Below are 15,186 nucleotides of genomic sequence, written 5' to 3'. Positions count from 1 at the left end.
TCCAGCATCTGAAGACAGCAGCCTGTGAAGTAATGAGTCGTCTAGGTTTATATTGACGGGTCTGGTGCGGTGGCCAAGGGGACGATTACATTTGCTATTGAGAGTGAAAGGATTACACATCTAAAATAATTGAAATGCAGGGAATGAATAGATGGAGGTTGAAAATGAGGCTGTCGCTCTGCTAACCAGCCTCCCTCAGCTCCCTTTCTGATTTTTTTTTTTTCACCTTTACTTGACGTCTCAAGAGCAGGACTCCCCACATCATATTTAAGACCCCTTGCACAAACATTTTTTAAGAGTGCAGGTGTTTTACAAAAACTGAATTGACTATATTGACATAAATTGTAAACATTATAGTACATTATATTAATACATTTCAAGTTTAATCATGTCATTTAGGGTTGCACAATTAGAAGAAAATGTTCTTTTAATCACAATTATAATTTTGATTAATAGAACAGATTTTTTTTTATAATGGCCATGTTCTAGTTTTGACATTGAAGCTTAACCCATGTATTATTATATATTACTATATAATACTATATATTGTATTTTTATATATTATATTATTTTAATAAATTATGTCATTTAGGGCTTTACAATTCTGATGTTATTTTAATCATGATAAAATTTGATTATTTTCATTCATTGAATTAACTGATAGAACATCATTTTTTATTATTATAATTGCCATGTTCTAGTTACTGGAGGGTAAACCATCTACAGTGCAAGACTGTAATTGTTTGCAAAACAAACATGTTTTAAATCAAGTATTTGTATGTAACGGCATAAATGCACTGCTGTAATTGTCGCTTTTAATGTGCCATCTGTAATCTTAATCTTAATTAATTGTGCAGCCCTAATATCCTTTTATTCATTTTAAATTGCATGGAGAATTTGTAGATCTGGTGAATGTTCCAATTGAACATTTTCTCTTTAATTATTTTCCGGCTTTACAATTTAAACATTTTAAAAGTAAACAAAATAACACTCCACTAAAAAGATACACAAAAGCACTATACACTAAAACTTAAACCCCGATACTGGGAAACCAATATGTGGGCCGGGACTGGCCTTTAGGGAGTGGGGTTGGGTCTCTGTTTACAGCCTCCATGATTGGTTTCACTTACGGCCGGCCGGAGAGGCAAACATATGCGTGCGTTCATGAGACAGAAAGCTCTTGAGGGGTCCGCCGGAGCAGAGGGCAAGCGTAACACAGCTGAGGGATTCAGACGTCTGAACCGGAGCCTTCTGCCAGCAGCCGAGCGCGGTGAACTCTGTGCCCTAGTGTCGGGGGGACAGAGGGGGGTGGGATGCGTTGGTTGAAATCCCAAGACCACGCTGTAATAAGATCAGACCTTAATGGTGGTCAAGGTATATTTGAGATCGGGTCCATATTGGCTCTGTCTGGAGTGTCAGTTGCAGAAGTCTGGGCTTGTGGGCAGCAGAGGTTTGAGTGTATCTTTGGAATAACCGAGAGCTGATGTCACATCTTTATATAAACACAATATCAAACATCTTACCTTTTCCACATCAAGGTCAGCAGAAGACTCAACGTGGACAGAAACACAATATCAATCCTTGTTTCTTTTGGAACGGCGTCTTTGGTTCAATCCACAAATGTTATTAATGTTCCCTAGACCACAGAGCTGCCTTTGGGATCCTTTACTATGATTCAATTACACATGCTTTATGTTTAGGAATTCTTGATTGTATCTCATGTTGATTCGTTTGGTCTGCTGGTTACTTTCAGAATTTCAATTCAAATGAAATAATTTTAAACATTCTAAATAGAATTATTCCACAGTTACCTAAGGTTGTGAAAGAGAATGAGGTAATTAGTTTTATTTTACAATCAGCGTTGTTACAGTCTTAAACCTGATTGGTTGATGTCAGTTGCAAAGGTGTTTTTCTATCTTTTTTTTTATTAAACTGCATACGTATAAAGCAGTTCCAGATTTGCCTATATTAAAGTTATATGTCTCTTCACTCTTTCTCCCCGATCTGTTCATTTTAATTAAAAGGGCCAGAAAAAGACAGAGAAACTGGTTGTGCAAATATGGTGAAATTACTTTTAATTTCCACTCTAAAATAACTTGTAATATCTAATTCAATAAGCATGACAATTTCAGCTAGGCAAACAACTGAATGGGGCTACTATTATATTATGTAATAATATGACTAAATCAGTTATTCCTTGCTTCTGTCTCTCTCTCACGCACACATATACGGTGAATCTGAACACTTTTGACAGTTAGTACAATTTTCAAACTTGCCTAAATGTAACTGAATTCATCCCCTCTATATTTAATGGGTAGCTTAATATATTTATTTGCTCACTGTGTAAAAATAATAAATACATCCTTTGTGTGGATACATTTTTCTAGAGAGAATCAAAATGAGTTAAATGAAGTCAAAGAGAATGTTGAGAAAGGATGAGTAAATATACAGCATTAAATATTGAGATTTTTTATACTGTCATTATACAACAGATACTGAAGTATTTATGTATATGAATATCACAAAAAAAAAACCCCACATATACACAAAATAAAACTTTATAATAACTACCATCCTACAAAACAACAACAACAATTAGTCATTTGGCAGTCAGTTATGGAAATGATGTGGCTTATGTCAGTAAATCAAAAAACTATATCAAGGCGAATTAGCTACACATATAAAAGAGGAGATATCATAAAATTCTACTGTTTTTACATAAAAACAATTAATATTATAGGCTTTTTTACATACTTAAACTCTGATTCCTGTGTGTGTGTGTGTGTGTGTGTGTGTGTGTGTGTGTGTGTGTGTGTGTGTGTGTGTGTGTGTGTGTGTGTGTGTGTGTGTGTGTGTGTGTGTGTGTGTGTGTGTAAGGTCCTCATTGTAACGGCATTCGGGCAGCTTGTCGTCTTTGTGGAAGGGAACTCATTTTTTAGTACCACCTATTTTTTCTCAGTATCCTGCTGCGTTCTGTCCCCATCCCGCTCTGGATGACCTCCTCTCTGTGAGTCCACCTTAAAGAGCTCAGGCTGTGTCTGTGTTTTTTTTTTGTTTTTTTTTATATTTTAATTTTTTTTATCTCTAGATCCCCGTGTTTCCTGGTCTTGGAACATTGACATGGCGTCACAGGAAATGAGGTGTGTTTCGTAACCCGGATGAGCCCACCAGATCTGTGATGGTGCAGCCTTGGTGGAATATTAATGGTTGTGTTTGCAGATGCATGTGTGCGCTCATATGTGCACACGTGTGCATGTGTGTTTGGGTCGCCAACTGCTCTGCTTGACATGGGGGTTGGCCCGTGTGCGGCAGGCTTACATATGGCGGAGGTGTTGTTTAAGAGAGGGGGGTACAGGGGCTCTATTCTATATGAAGAGACACAAGGCAAAGAGGATTTTTTTGTTTCTTTTTTTCCACTCTCAGTCCCTCTGTTGACTTCCACTATGACAGGAACTTGCACTTTCAGTGGCTGATGTTATGAAGCATTCAGATGGTAATGAGGGGGCTGAGAGAGGGGGGGGCAGATTCTCACATCAACTTGATTTCTCCATGAATAGCAGCTTGTGTTTGTCCTGACCTCTCCACTGCCCGGAGACACCAACCACACCGACCCGTTCAGATTCCCAACACACACACACACACACACACACATTCTCTCTTTCTCTTCCTCACACACACAAACAGCTTAGCATTGTCAAAGAGAAACCACAAATCTTCTCTCTTCATATTTTGTTTGTTTCTTTTTTATGTTATCTGGGATCTGATAATTTATCATGAATCATACACTCTTGCTCTTTGTTTGTAGATTGTCCTGCCGTCACTCTTGTGGTCTTAGTTAATTGGTTGCTTCTTTTTTTAATTGTTCCCTTATGCTGAGAGACAGTGGGACTTTAAAAATAATAATAAAAGATTTGATATTATTAATTATTAATTTAATTAATAAATAAGAGTAATAAATTTTTATGTGTCAGTTTACATATTTTATTTTGTTTTTATTGACTGATTGACAGTGAGACTTTTTATTTTATACAATGTATTTTATTTTTTGTAATGTATATATTTTATATGATATTTATAATAATCATTATATTTTATCTATAATTTTTTATATATATATAGAAATAATTTTAGAATATTTAATAGTTTTGGGTTTTGAGGTTCACTGTTGAGTCATTATGTTCTATTGTTATAATATACTATTTATTTATACCATTCCAAACACATCCGGTATAGAAGAAGCAAATTCAATTTCATTGGCAGTTTGTTCTGTTTCTGCCTTAGGCACAAAAAGTGTTTCAGAATATATAATGTTCCCTAAGGCTTTTTTTTTTTTTTTTTCTGAATAATAATATTTGTCCTGGTAGAAATCTTCCTCTGGTCGGCTCTGGTCTGCCACGTCACATTACATTTTCTGATTATGTGTTAATCAGAGTCCTCTCACACGAACACACAGTAACATGTTTTATTGCCTTACTTTGGTTTTTCCCTTTTAATGGTTCTCATTATCACTGTTAGTAGCTTCCTGTCTGTTAAACTCATCATCTGTTTAGTGCATCAGTTGTCTCCTCCACAGCTTAAGAAGCTTTTGTGCATCTCTTACATTTGGAAAATCATCTGAATTTCTTTTTATATATTTTATATTTTAGCTAAATCAACAATATTGATCATTGAAAAATGAATTTGTATATATTTTGTAGATTTAGATTTTATTTGTAAAAACTACATTCTCTTAAAATCCATCATTTTTAGCAAAACAACAATACTAATGTATTTTGTGATGCAAGATATTTTTGTTCTTATCATTCTGGTTATAAGTCATTTATTATCAGCAATTGTACTAAATTAACACATTTGGATTAAAAAATATTAAGAAACATTTGAAATATATTTGTGGTTTTGTTTTAAAAACCTATGTCATTTCTCAGCGACGCTCGGACTGATGCTCGGAATTTCCCTTTAAATATCACAGTGACATCAAGTGTGTCTTTTGGCAGAAGATATCTGGGTTGCGTCACTGTGATATTTGGGTTTTTAAAAAAAACATTAAATGAGTCACAAAAAAAAGCAGACGTCATACCATGAGCACATTTCCTCTTTGTGTGTGTGTGTGTGTATGTGTGTGTTTCTCAAGGGAGAGACTTGTGCTAGAGCGTTACTTCGTCCTTAAAATGTGGGTGTTTAGACACTCCAGGAGCTTTAGCATCCCGCTGTCTTGCAGACGAGCCTTTACTGCTCTGCACATAATTAAAAGGTCTTTGTGCTGTAATGATAGGGCCGCTCTTTTGTTCCTGTTAAGCTGATCTGACATCAGGAATGAGGAACTTTATCTTCCCAGCTTTAGATTTGCTTGCACTTTCCTTTCAATATGATTGAGGAATCTAATATGTGTGTTTTTGCATGTAAATCTTTTCATTAGAAAATGCTTGATGGTTAAAACACTTGCAAAACTTGACAGCAGTAATGGGCAATAAAGCTGTTAATTAGCTATTGTGTGCCGTTAAGTTAACAATAGGGTCGTTTTACAATGCATTAAAGAACAATGAGTCTGCCGCAGCAACGTCAAAAACCAAAAGAATGTAAGTTTAACCTTTACATGTAAGGAGTGTTATAAATTCCAAAACACAAGAAGAAAGCTTTATAAAGTGAAGGAGATGCCGAGGGGCTTTCAGTGTTGCCCTTTTCCAGCCCAAACAGACAGAGTACATTCAGTTGTTCTTATGGATACCATAAGCATCCTTTAATCATGGTCAATGCATTTTTTCTGATGCATTTTTATAATAAAATAATCATTAAAATACAAAAATATCAAATTTAGGTAACATTTTAGAATAGGGAACACTATTAACGACATTTCCCTCTATAAATTCCTAATTTGCTGCTTATTAATAGTTGTTAAGTTTAAGTATTGGATAGGATAAGGGGTGGAGAATAAGGCATTAATATGTGCTAAATTACTACTAATATATGGCTAATATTCTAGTAATATGCATAAGATACCCTAAAATAAAGTGATACCCAAAATTATTTTGCCAACATAAATAGCAAATATTAATTTCAATTTATATTGGAAAATTTTTACATTCATTTTAATATAATTTAATATTAGATATTACATTTAACATTAATGTTTGAAGTTTTGTGCATCATAATTGCTGTACCATTGCAATTTTGCCATTTTTTGTACAAATTCTAGAAAATAATTCATAGCTGTTTTTGCCTAAACTGAATATGACTTTCAAAAATAAATCTAACCTAAGAAATATTTCCTGAAGTAAAGATTTGGACTAACCCTGGTCTCTGTTGTTTATTATTTGTCAGGGCTGATTATTTCAGCAGGCAGATAACAATCCAAATTGTGAACTAAAATAAAACCATAGAATCTCACTGTCCGTAGCAGTTTTATGATGCCATTTAAAATGTCTCACTTTGACAGTCCATCTCTCCTCTCGCCGCACCATTTAATCAGTTTTCTCCTGGTGTCATTCAGTCACGGCACAGATGTGATGGATGAATGACAGGCCGTATAAAGATGTAGATCAGAATTCTGGCTGGGGATTATTTTGGTCTGATTGATTTTAAGAAAAGCTGATGGATTTAGCTGCACTGTGTTTTTTATTATTATTATTATTATTATTCTCATCGTATCTTTTGTTTAATTTCCAGCTATTTTTCTGCCAAATAGGCTCTTTGCAATGTTTCTGGTCTGAATGGTTGTGGTTGTGTCGGCGTGTGCACATGTGGGTTCAGTGGCTCTCTGGAAGAGATTAAACTCTCCGTCTCCATGCTGACGGAGTGTGTTTTCTGCTGTCTTTCCCACCCAGGTGGATCTCTGCATGTGGTCTTCCTGAACGCCCCATTTATTTCTCACAAACTAGCAGGAGAATTCAGCTTTACATCTCGCTTTTTGTATTTTAAGCTTGACCTTCACTGTATGCAACATTATTTCCATACTAAGAATGATTTAATATTTTAATATTAATACTAATACTTATTTCAGATTTGCCCTATACTGGCTTGTTCGAAAAAAAAAAAAAAAAAATGTGTTTTTATTGTGTTTTAAATGCCTGTATGAGTGAGATTTTAAATAATGAGATCCCTTAGGATTTGCTGTATATTTTTGTTATTATAATTCAATAATATTTAAAATAGAAATATTTTTTCATCCCTTCAGTTTACTTAAATATGCACACAGATTCAGTTTTTCATTAACTTGCTGTTGAGCATACATAGCTGATTTAATCATTAACCATAGAATATTTTATATTATAGTTGTAAATACTTTTTATAATTGCTCTTTAAAAGTAATAATCAGCATTGTTGTTGTTACTATTATTTATATATAATGTGTTATGATATTGCTATACAATGTTTAAATGTTATTATTAATTACTATGAAGTAAAATTTAAGCTGTCTGAAATGCATATTTGTAATTGTAATTTGCAAACCTGAATCAAATAACTGGGTTACTGCATTTAAAAAATATAAAGGTCTGCAATGTTCATTAATAACATCCACAGTATGTCTACAAGGCAAAACCTTTTTAGTTATCTTATTAATCACCTTTCAGAAATATTGAGCGGCAGATTTTATGTAAAACATCACGTTTTTAATGCAGTTTTGCTGTCTGCTCATATCCGAGGGGGCTGCGGTAAAATTGCCCTGCGCTTTATTCATAGTGTGTCTCTTCCTATAGCAGATCTCTCTGTTTTTCCTTTCTGCTTTTATGCCATTGATTTTCTGCATTCTGACAACAATGACATTGTCTTCTCACTTGACTGATCTCTTTCCTTCCTTTGCCTTTAAATTTGCTCACTTTCTGCTGTGGTTTTGTCCGTCCTCCACGTCTCTGCGTCAGATGGACAGCGAGTCTCTTCATCTCTGTGTGTCTAAATCATTTGAATAAGAACAGAGAGGGACACATGGATCTTTAAAAGTGCACATAACTGCTGACTTTTTAAAATTCTTTGAAGCGAAATACAATTGGGAAATTTATTTCACAATATCTCATAGAAAGCTTAAAATTATTTGATGACATTATTTCTTCAAATAATCAATGATTATTTAATGTTATTAAATAATATATGATAAATTGAAATAGAGTAAAATATCAATTTTTTTAATATTTAAAATGTTTATTTGAAAAGGGCTGTTTGTTTAAGAAAATATTAGAATTTTTGAAAATCAGTGTAGTGTCATTAATAATTAAAATGTAATTCTTGTTTCTAGATTTAAGTCTTGAAATCCCGTGGTTAAAAACCTGAAAAAAGAAAACATTTATACAAGATTTTAAATACAAAATAAAATTTTTAAGCTTTTGCATGCTGTATTTCATATTAATGAGGATGTTTAATATTTGATTGAGACTCACATTTGAATGGTAGTTATTTTATTTATTTATTTTTTAAATAGATTTACACTGTGTGTGTGTGTGTGTGTGTGTGTGTGTGTGTGTGTGTGTGTGTGTGTGTGTGTGTGTGTGTGTGTGTGTGTGTGTGCCAAGGACAGCAGAGAAAAGTTGACAAAGGAATCATTTAAGACCTACTACATACATAAATACAGAATTTTCATATTTAGTATAAAAATGTGTTAATTCATTTTGGCATTCATTAATGAAGTATAAATTCAAATTTATCTGACAGGTTAATCTGGATGTACATGTAGTTTAAATGAAAATTTCCTCTTTTTTTATGTCAATGAATTTTACAGTTGAATATTGTGGCAACATGTTCATATGGATTGTTTAAATCTCATTACTTTAGCATTTTTATTTTTTGTCACTTATTTTCTTTTCTTACTGGCATTACTTTAACGTGAAAGATGAGAAGTAGTAGTAGTATAGACAATAGGATAGAAAAATACAATTAAAAAAGATTTTTAATGCATTAAAAAAAAGAAGAATGATTTCTAATACATTGAAAAATCATTTTAAATCTGTAGAAAAAATGAGTGATAATTAAATAAAATCAGAAATGAGGAAGGAGCAGTCGAGTCTGACCAGAAGGGAAAAAATGCTGGCTAAGCTAACTGTTTCACACATGCACCGACAGAAGGTTCGATATGCATTCGATCGATGAATGAAAAGGCACAATGGCAAAATCGGACGGGCTTCTTTTCAAATCCACATCCCCAGTGTTCCACTCAGTCTGCAGTTCCATGGCAGGCAGAGAGCAAGGGTTACATCAAGGCTGCTCTGTGGACCGTGCCAACAAGTCTAGACCAATGACCTGCTGAATAGCTCCCTTTGAAGAGCACGCAAGTTCGGTCGGGATGAAGAGAAATTGAGGCGGACCCTCTTTTGAGTGTGGAGCAGCCCGTGGCCACTGGGAGGTAAGGGGCAGGGGAGAGCGACAGCATCTGCTTCCATGGTTACTGGCCGGGCATGGAGACCTCGCTATTGTGGAGAATCGGTTCTCATGCTCCCACCAAGGAAATGTCACGCATTTTAAGAGCAGCCAGCCCGGGACGCTCTCTTCATCGGCCAGACGCTTTTTCTTCCCCACTGTAATCAAACTATTGCACATGGCAGCTTAGAAGACGCGAGAAACAAAGGGAGGGGTGGGAGCGGAGAGGAAGAGATTTTGTCACATGATCGTGAATCAAAATCTTATTTTGGAGTAAGATATTTGGAGTGGGATTTCTGTACCGCGATGATCCGGAGGGGGTGGGGGTCTGCCTCATGTTGTGATGATGGATTGCCGTAGAAAGGGCCAAAGGTCAAGGTTTATATTGTGAAGTCGGGGGTCTTTTGTTGTGTGGGGGTCATATTTATGTAATTCGATTTCATTGCGGTTCATTTGATTATAAAGAAAGAAAGTTTTGTGATCCCTTTCCATCTTTAAAAGTCTGTTTGGATCTATCTAGGTTTAATAGTTGAGTTTTTTTTCTCTAATGTTATTTATAAAGCATTTGTTTGTGTACTGCGGAAAGGCAGGCGATGGTGGATGTGGGGTATATGCGGATGGTTTGCTGTTTGTCTTTCGGTGGGGGTTGTGGTGGAACGCTGAATTTGGCCGTGCAGCTGACGCCTGGCCTCCCAGTGAGAACACAGAGGGGCCAGATGGCAGCGGTCTACAGAGGGTTCAGAGCAGAGGATTTTCCGGGGGATCGTGGGAAAGTCTTAGGCTGAGTTCACCTGCTCAAAGAGCAGCATCAGGATTAACACCAGCCCAGATTTAACCCGCAGTCCTGAACACAAATAGAAAATCAGAACCCTGGAATATATATGTCTATATTTACTCTCCATTTGAAATTGTGGTACCTGGAATTTTTTTTTTTTTTTATCTCGTTTAAAATAATAAGAAGAAGAAGAAGAGATCAATATAATAATAATAATAAGAAGAATAAAATTTTGTGCAGTGAGATCAAAATAATAATAATTAATATTAACAGTAATTACAGTAATTATATACAGTACTACAAATACTGTGTAATGCATGTCTTATACTGTAGATTTTTTTCTAGAAATATAAATATTTTTATCTATCATTTAAGGTATTGAAATCTAATGGTTCAAATCTAAATATACTTTTAAAATAATTTACAAATATAACTGTCTTTTTTAGATATTTCTAATATATACAATGAAAACTATCTAGGTTTTGTATAGTGTGTGTTTAATCTTTCTGACTTTTTTCTGTTTTAAATAATGATTAATCATAAATAAATAACGGTGACATCATTTCAATCACACCTGCTTTCCATGTTTATTCATGCAGACTGTTTGCGTTTCAAGAATTTGGGCAATAATTTAACTTTTGTAAATGCATATGCAAGGTTAATCTGGAAGCATATTAATTATATGTGCCCCCCAAACAAATACATATTTTTAGTCAAAGAATCTGTGATGACATTTATGAACTATGACAACATGACTGTCATTTGTTGTTTTTATGAATTATGATATTATCTACCATATAGATAGAAATAATAGAATATCACAGCCTTTGTTTGAATGTTTAAGGGATTGTTCACACAAAAATGACAATTCAGTCATCATTTACACACCCTAATGTCATTCAACTCATTCAACTTTTTTTTGTAATACACAAAAAAATATCTACTGTGTCCAAGCTGCTCTTCCATGCAGTAAAAGAGAATGATTGTCCAGAATGATTGTTTTATTTTTCATTGAATAATGACTTAAATTTCAATCTGTTTCTCACATTATGCTGTCATGTGGCTTCAGAAGGCTTGGAATATAGCAGAGTACTGCTTTTGTCATGCATTTACTATTCTTTGTGGAGCTTGACAGTCCCTGTCTCACTTTAATTGTATGGAAAAGAGCAGCTCAGACGTTTTGCTGAAAATCTTTAAAAGAAAGTCTTACGCTAGGGTAAATGGTGACAAAATGTTCATGTTTGATTAAACTACCCTCTTAAAAGCCAGACGAGCTGTTTTGCTGTCCCACCTCAACCCTGAAATTAAGAGCCTGTTTGATTGCACCATAAAACCTAAATGAGATTTGTGGTATTGTCAGAAGCATGGTTCAATATTCAATTACAATAACATTTTCAATATTTAAACAGATGAGAAAATCTAACATGTTGTTAAAGGTTTGCATAAAATGTCTGGCAGCAGGTCCATTAGCTGTTTGTGTTGTGATTGGCGATGGCAGTGCTTGAAAACGCAATTCCCAAATAAGCCGTCTGTCGCCAGACTGAAGAGATACAAGGACACGTCTTGTGTTCGGTCTCATGCTGAAACTGATTTCTTCAGCCGTTCCTCCTGGTTCTCCGTCGTTCTTCAGTGTGAGAGGTGGATCTTGGCGTACTGTCAGGAATTTGGGCCAAAAGGGATTTGAGGTGAAGACAGAGAGCACTCTGTTAGCAGAGCCACGTGAGGACATTCATCCTTGTGTGTTTCGTCCAAGTCCCTCATGTTTCATAAAAGCAGCTGAACGCAGGAGCCGTGACGGGACGTTTGCCTGCTGACAGCACAGGGGCATCGTGGGTCAGACTCAAGAGCTCTCCAGCAACTGAGAGATCAAACACTTCCACATGATGCTGAGTAATGATGTACTGCTCAACTTACACTTTGAACTCTGGGAGTGTTTAAGAAGCCTCTCTTGAGTTGTGGCATACAGGCGTTAGATTTGTTTGACTTCTGCTGTAGTTGATGATTCCTTTTGCATCCTAGTTCTCACTGTCAAAAAAGATTGTTGACATAAATCAGTGTGGAAAGGTTTTTTTTTTCTTTGAAATATTAACATTTTTATTTGTTCTCTTTGAAACTGCATTCATCTCGTTGGAGTTGAGCCTGAGTTTGTCTCGAGCATTTCAGCAAGCACCGCTAGAGTGTTAAGCAATTCGTCTGTCCGCACTGCAGGGTTATGCAAAACTCAGAACTGAAGAATTGGCTGTATTTCAGTTGATATAAATTGGAATTGGCCACACATCACAGGAAGTTGAATTGGAATCTATCTATCTGTTGTTCTATCCATTGTTCTAGCCATCATTCGATCGTTCTATCTGTTGTTCTATCTATCTATCTATCTATCTACACCCCACATCTATCTATCTATCTGTCTGTCTGTCTGTCTGTCTGTCCAAAGTTCTTTTATTCTATCTGTTGTTAAAACGTTTGTTCTATTGCTTTTTGTTTTTCTATCATTCTGTTTACCTATTATTCGTTCTGTTGTTCTATATATTGCTCTTTCATCCGTTCTGTAGTTCTATTTGCCTATTGTTCTATTGGTCCTTCTATCTACCTATTATTCTATTGTTCATTGTTTCAGTCCTTTCTATTGTCCATTCTATGTTTGTTCTATTTTATTGTATCTTTCATTCTATTTATCTATACTACCTGTAAACCTTCAAACCTCAAAGCTTTTTTTTTTTTTCAAAACTTTTAAACAAAGAATTTTTCAAGCCAGCATTCAAACACAAAGTTTTTCTTGGCATACTTTGGGTTTCTACAGTTATATGAATTTCTTTGGATTTCAGTTCATTTTAATTATTTCTTGCATTAAAACTTCAAATGCAATTCTGCATCCTATTTGCTAAAATTCAGTTTAAATTCAGGAAGTGAATTAGAATTTAAAAGTCTTTCTCACTTCAATTGTGAATGGTGAACATATTTCCTATTTTATATGGAGAGAAATCAGATAAGGCTCTAACTCGGTTGGACCTTGTTTTCTTTAATCCGATACAACCAAATATATAAATATACACCATACATGTGTTACAGTTGCTTTGTTGACCTGTTTGTATTTTTAACACACTAATTTCCCTCCGGTATCTGAGCTCAGGATCATCCATCACACAGACGCAGCTCTGCTGTGATTTACAGTTGTTCGGTTACCTTTAGCTGCCTTGGCCAAAAGTCAGAGTTAAGCACCGACAACTAAGCTAATGTAAATGCAGATATCTTGATGGAAACAAACTTCAGATTTGATGAACTAAAGGGTTGCTCTTGACAGCTCCAATTTATTGCTTAAGGTGAGTGGTTAACCGCTTCCTCACTGTAGGTTGGTCCCGGAAAATTGCTGGAATGCCTTCTGTGTGAACGCAAACATGTCCTGGGATTGATTCTGGGATCAATCCCAGAATGGGGACCTAGTAACATTGCTGGATGTGTCGTAGTGATGACGTAGTTATAGTGCGAGTCTTTAAATGGGTGTTTTCAATAATACAACCCTGCAGTGCCAGAGGTTCGCCAGCTCAGTGGAACGGTACGTGATGCGGTTGTGTATGGGGTTGTGCCGATGGACGATGAGGCAAATTAAAAAAATCCAAATGCAACAGCGTGCAGGAATTCTCTGTAGATTAAATTGAGAAATCACTAGGTATATAAAATTACTCAGCTATGCCAGAGACGTCTGTTTAGTATGTGAAAATCACGGTGTTATTTGATCTGACATTGTTAGAATCTTGAATGCATAGTTGCTAAAACATCCTGTTTTTACATTTATTTTAAATTTTTAATTTTGTACAAGTGCTTATTAGGATCCTATTGTAGTGTCTCAGACATAATAGAGTGTGGCTTTAGCACTGAAGCGGCAGTTTAAACCCAGAATTCAGCGAACATCAATTAACTTTTGTCTGGTTAATAAATACCTTTAAAGACAATTTTCCTTGGCCATTGTCAAATCAAATGAATGAAGGTAATTCAGATAACACAAATTTATTAAAACACACAGGAGAACAACAAAGAACAAAGAAAACGGGAACTCAGACCGAAACCGGGATTTACATACATAGACCATGTATGTTTCTGGCCAGTTAGTCACTTTGTCTGGTTTTAATAAACTGCGAATTGGAGTAACTACACTCCCCGCTGTGCTGAAGACCCGCTCTGATGGAGAACTGGTAGCACATATGCACAGATATTTCCGTGCAATCTGGCCATGAACGGAAACCTTTTTTCGTTAGTTTCCACCCAAGTCAGTGGGTCTCTTCCCCATCGATGGCCATTTCCTGGGTAAATGGTCATTTCTGACTCGACCTTTTGCTCATCATGGCTGCAGCTGCTGTGGCTGCTTTCTTCGCAAGAAGGCTGCCTAAAGACCACTTTTTTTTTCTTAGGCACTGGTGGCGACCAATACCAAACGCCATTGTATCACTCTTTAAGTTCTGTGCAACCTATTGGAAACGGATGACTAAATTATAGTTTTTAAGAAGAAAAAAAATATTTATGTAAAAAAGATAATATTCAAAAATATATTAAAAAGTGCACCACTCTTCTTAATGGTAAGGACGCTACTTTTTTCTCCCCTATACGTGCACCCTCATATTCAAAAGATTTAAATCGCACCACTCTTTTAAGTGTAAGGGCACGCTACTTTTTTTCCCCCCCTTACGTGCAACCTATTGGAATCGCGGATGAGTCATTAGGGTAATAAAGTAAAATAACGAATAATAATTATTATAATAACGAAAAATTAAAAATACCCCCCCACCCCCACCCCGACGATATCATCGTCCATCCCGATGTTTTACTGTAAACATCGTCAACTGCCAATATAAAATTAAAATCCAAACCCAACATCTTTATTACCAAATAAAAAAACAAAAGCAAATAAGTAAGCTCAAGTCTTTGCGAAAAAAAATCCACCAAGCGCTGGATCACAACGGAAAGAGCGGAGTTGGATCACACTTAAAAGAGCTTCTAGTTACTTTGGATTTATGTTACAGAAGAATCAATTAAGCATATTATACATAGACATCAATGTCCCTAGAAGCTGATCA

The 15,186-nt window shown here is 35.5% G+C and overlaps 1 long non-coding RNA gene across 1 annotated transcript in view; it reads left to right on the top strand.

Moving 5' to 3' along the window:
* The first annotated feature begins 8,807 nt into the window (after positions 1 to 8,807).
* The window catches only part of LOC122138743, a 34,863-nt gene continuing 28,484 nt past the window's right edge, over positions 8,808 to 15,186 (top strand). The window contains exon 1 of the long non-coding RNA XR_006155766.1: positions 8,808 to 9,328. This is a non-coding gene — a long non-coding RNA (uncharacterized LOC122138743). The remainder of the gene's footprint in view (positions 9,329 to 15,186) is intronic.

Source organism: Cyprinus carpio, chromosome B10 (genome assembly GCF_018340385.1).
Source record: "Cyprinus carpio isolate SPL01 chromosome B10, ASM1834038v1, whole genome shotgun sequence".
Classification (NCBI taxonomy): Eukaryota; Metazoa; Chordata; class Actinopteri; order Cypriniformes; family Cyprinidae; genus Cyprinus; species Cyprinus carpio.
Note: the sequence above shows the minus strand (reverse complement) of the source record. Positions and strands in the feature narration are given on the sequence as shown.